The sequence below is a fragment of the Schistocerca nitens genome, chromosome 7 (genome assembly GCF_023898315.1).
Source record: "Schistocerca nitens isolate TAMUIC-IGC-003100 chromosome 7, iqSchNite1.1, whole genome shotgun sequence".
Taxonomy (NCBI): domain Eukaryota; kingdom Metazoa; phylum Arthropoda; class Insecta; order Orthoptera; family Acrididae; genus Schistocerca; species Schistocerca nitens.
Genome location: NC_064620.1, coordinates 307,453,327 through 307,458,326, shown reverse-complemented (window position 1 = coordinate 307,458,326; position 5,000 = coordinate 307,453,327). Strand labels below are relative to the sequence as shown.

Here is a 5,000-nt window from a genome sequence, read left to right as displayed (position 1 = left end):
CGCCCCATCCACGTCGGTCCCCGTGGGCGTTGCACTCGCAGTCGCAAAGACTCTGGGCAATGGCTATGTGCGCTCCGCAATATATTACTGGGACGAGTAATGAGGGTCCGAGCCCCCAGTGTGGGGAAAGTGTTTCGCAGCCCTGACCCACCGGCACGGTGTTGCGTCCCCCACCTCAAACATGTGACGTAGTCACACCACCGGTTTTGACTAATAGACAGAATGTTTATAATCATATGCCATACACCGGGGGACGATGCCGCGAGGTGTAGCTAGCTAGTGCAGTCGCACCGCTACTACTGTACAGAGATAGAACAGGCATTGACTATACATACATTAAGCTTATACACGGCGGTGCTTAGTAATACGCGCAGTCATCGGAATATAGATAACACATACAACTGTCCCTATACATGCTGAACGTCTGTGCACACAATGTCAACCACACGTCACCCACACACTCCATCACCCACTAGTCTATGCCTGTAACAGACGCAGACACAACATCTAAGTACCAGCATGGAACAACATCCAGTGCATCCTCTCGGCCACAGTACACCATCCACACTATGATAACCAGACCGGGACGTCGAACCAGAAAACTGAATATCCCACTCTTCCTACAACCACCATTGCTCAGATACGCCACCAACACCCACACATGTCCTACACAGGGGTGCACCCAACAGCACCACACTGCCGCATCTCACAGCACATAAACAATGGCAGGAATGAAAGACACAGGTGTGCCACTCCTTTGCCACAAACACAGAACGGGCGCGCCACCTGCCATGAGCCACAAGTGCAACTGACGTGACATATCTGATAGTGCCTCAGGCGTCCACTTACTACCATCACTATCAACGAACCTCGCCACCCCACCCCCCCCCCCCACACACACCATCCCTTAACCCAACTTCTGCCTTAACCTAACCCAACTTCTGCCTTAACCTAACCCAACTTCTGCCTTAACCTAACCCAACTTCTGCCTTAACCTAACCCAACTTCTGCCTTAACCTAACCCAACTTCTGCCTTAACCTAACCCAACTTCTGCCTTAACCTAACCCAACTTCTGCCTTAACCTAACCCAACTTCTGCCTTAACCTAACCCAACTTCTGCCTTAACCTAACCCAACTTCTGCCTTAACCTAACCCAACTTCTGCCTTAACCTAACCCAACTTCTGCCTTAACCTAACCCAACTTCTGCCTTAACCTAACCCAACTTCTGCCTTAACCTAACCCAACTTCTGCCTTAACCTAACCCAACTTCTGCCTTAACCTAACCCAGCTTCTGCCTTAACCTAACCCAACTTCTGCCTTAACCTAACCCAACTTCTGCCTTAACCTAACCCAAGTTGCGCCCTAACCTAACCCACGTTGCGCCCTAACCTAACCCACGTTGCGCCCTAACCTAACCCACGTTGCGCCCTAACCTAACCCACGTTGCGCCCTAACCTAACCCAAGTTGCGCCCTAACCTAACCCACGTTGCGCCCTAACCTAACCCACGTTGCGCCCTAACCTAACCCACGTTGCGCCCTAACCTAACCCACGTTGCGCCCTAACCTAACCCACGTTGCGCCCTAACCTAACCCACGTTGCGCCTTAACCTAACCCACGTTGCGCCCTAACCTAACCCACGTTGCGCCTTAACCTAACCCACGTTGCGCCTTAACCTAACCCACGTTGCGCCTTAACCTAACCCACGTTGCGCCTTAACCTAACCCACGTTGCGCCTTAACCTAACCCACGTTGCGCCTTAACCTAACCCACGTTGCGCCTTAACCTAACCCACGTTGCGCCTTAACCTAACCCACGTTGCGCCTTAACCTAACCCACGTTGCGCCTTAACCTAACCCACGTTGCGCCTTAACCTAACCCACGTTGCGCCTTAACCTAACCCACGTTGCGCCTTAACCTAACCCACGTTGCGCCTTAACCTAACCCACGTTGCGCCTTAACCTAACCCACGTTGCGCCTTAACCTAACCCAAGTTGCGCCTTAACCTAACCCAAGTTGCGCCTTAACCTAACCCAAGTTGCGCCTTAACCTAACCCAAGTTGCGCCTTAACCTAACCCAAGTTGCGCCTTAACCTAACCCAAGTTGCGCCTTAACCTAACCCACGTTGCGCCTTAACCTAACCCACGTTGCGCCCTAACCTAACCCACGTTGCGCCTTAACCTGCCCTGTAATTGTTAGTTATATGAATCTAGGAATTCGTGTAGCGTTGCCTAATTGCAACCATCTCAACATAGTTCACTTCGCGCACACTGTGGTGTTCTGCGTATTGATTCATTTTACGGTGCGTACCCTCACATCTTGCGAGTGTTGCTTACTTTCCACATGGTCCCGCTATCCACTGTATTGTGTACTGCAATAGGACGTATATCGCCCCCGCCCCCCCCCCCCCTCCCCTCCTGTCACCTCTAGCTCGTCGGTCAGGAGTTCGCGTGTTGAATGCGCTTCGCAGCTGTGCAATGGCATTCGCATACGTACGCTGGCCACCTTCCACGTGTTCTTTCGTGCACACGTCGCAGCGTGTATGTATGCTGATGGAGTGCGTCGTGACACACAACATCCAGGCATGCAAGACTCGTAGAAGTCGCAAATGTAGATGGATGTCTACGTTTGCTGCCCAAGTTACGCAAATGAACTGGAAATCCGTTGTTGCGCGGTTGTTCGCGCTGGAGGTGAATCGTTGATATCGACGATCGGTACAGGTATTAACCGGTTGCTTCAGCGACACCCGTCATACCCACGAACGTGAGTGGGCATGTGGGTATGAAGCGATACGCGGCGGTGGCTGGGTGGGACCGTCCCCGGCCGGTGAGGGGGGGGCGCCCGGCGTGCTGGCCGCGCGCTGCGTGGGCGCACGCGCGGCAGCCGGCTGGTGGGGGCGCCCAGTGGCAGGCGCGCCGGCTGACGGACGCGGCAGGCGGCGCATCTGCGTGCCGGCGCACCCAGCGCGCGGCGCCGTGCGGCCAAAGTGGGTCCTCCCGGGCCCGGTGCGAAGCGCGGTGGACATCTGCAGTGTGCTGGTCCGATTGAGGACTGTGTGCGTTGAGGATGCGCCGCCGCCCGGCACTCGGCGCCGCGACGCCGTCTGCTGCTCGGTCGCCCCCGCGGTTCTCGCAGGTGGTTTGTATCGCAGCTGTGCGGATGTGTTGGCGCGTGCGCTGTGCTGGGAGAGTTCGCTTTGGCACCCAAGTGGGGCTCTGCCCCTCTGTGGCGCTGGCGTTGGAGCTGCCCGGTCACTGTTTGTGGCCGCGTGTTGTCTCCCGCCGGCAACACCACGACAGCACGCTCCCGGGCCTCTGTCGGCAGCGGCAAGCTCAGTTGGGAGCACGGGTGGTCGCACTGAAAGCGTCTACTCGCCTATCTCCGGGCGATTGCGCCTCTCTCGAACCCGACCAAGTACTTAGGACGGCGCTGCGCGCCGCCGGGACCTGAGAGGGTTTCGAGGTGTATCGTGCAGGGGAGCCCAGCCTCCTCCTGTTTGCAGAATAATTGAGCGGACGCTTGCGTGTTCGCGCGGGCCCCCGGGACACACTCCCGGGCGGCCGGCTGCTCAGCTCTAGTTGACGCAGCTCCCTGGTTGATCCTGCCAGTAGTCATATGCTTGTCTCAAAGATTAAGCCATGCATGTCTCAGTACAAGCCGCATTAAGGTGAAACCGCGAATGGCTCATTAAATCAGTTATGGTTCCTTAGATCGTACCCACGTTACTTGGATAACTGTGGTAATTCTAGAGCTAATACATGCAAACAGAGTCCCGACCAGAGATGGAAGGGACGCTTTTATTAGATCAAAACCAATCGGTCGGCTCGTCCGGTCCGTTTGCCTTGGTGACTCTGAATAACTTTGGGCTGATCGCACGGTCTTCGTACCGGCGACGCATCTTTCAAATGTCTGCCTTATCAACTGTCGATGGTAGGTTCTGCGCCTACCATGGTTGTAACGGGTAACGGGGAATCAGGGTTCGATTCCGGAGAGGGAGCCTGAGAAACGGCTACCACATCCAAGGAAGGCAGCAGGCGCGCAAATTACCCACTCCCGGCACGGGGAGGTAGTGACGAAAAATAACGATACGGGACTCATCCGAGGCCCCGTAATCGGAATGAGTACACTTTAAATCCTTTAACGAGTATCTATTGGAGGGCAAGTCTGGTGCCAGCAGCCGCGGTAATTCCAGCTCCAATAGCGTATATTAAAGTTGTTGCGGTTAAAAAGCTCGTAGTTGGATTTGTGTCCCACGCTGTTGGTTCACCGCCCGTCGGTGTTTAACTGGCATGTATCGTGGGACGTCCTGCCGGTGGGGCGAGCCGAAGGCGTGCGACCGCCTCGTGCGTGCTCGTGCGTCCCGAGGCGGACCCCGTTGAAATCCTACCAGGGTGCTCTTTATTGAGTGTCTCGGTGGGCCGGCACGTTTACTTTGAACAAATTAGAGTGCTTAAAGCAGGCAAGCCCGCCTGAATACTGTGTGCATGGAATAATGGAATAGGACCTCGGTTCTATTTTGTTGGTTTTCGGAACCCGAGGTAATGATTAATAGGGACAGGCGGGGGCATTCGTATTGCGACGTTAGAGGTGAAATTCTTGGATCGTCGCAAGACGAACAGAAGCGAAAGCATTTGCCAAGTATGTTTTCATTAATCAAGAACGAAAGTTAGAGGTTCGAAGGCGATCAGATACCGCCCTAGTTCTAACCATAAACGATGCCAGCCAGCGATCCGCCGCAGTTCCTCCGATGACTCGGCGGGCAGCCTCCGGGAAACCAAAGCTTTTGGGTTCCGGGGGAAGTATGGTTGCAAAGCTGAAACTTAAAGGAATTGACGGAAGGGCACCACCAGGAGTGGAGCCTGCGGCTTAATTTGACTCAACACGGGAAACCTCACCAGGCCCGGACACCGGAAGGATTGACAGATTGATAGCTCTTTCTTGATTCGGTGGGTGGTGGTGCATGGCCGTTCTTAGTTGGTGGAGCGATTTGTCTGGTTA

General features: G+C 54.9%; 1 non-coding gene across 1 annotated transcript in view; it reads left to right on the top strand.

Moving 5' to 3' along the window:
- The first annotated feature begins 3,590 nt into the window (after positions 1–3,590).
- LOC126196950 (small subunit ribosomal RNA) overlaps positions 3,591–5,000 on the top strand; it is a 1,909-nt gene continuing 499 nt past the window's right edge. Inside the window, exon 1 of the ribosomal RNA XR_007539370.1 lies at positions 3,591–5,000. This exon is cut by the window's right edge and continues 499 nt beyond it. This is a non-coding gene — a ribosomal RNA (small subunit ribosomal RNA).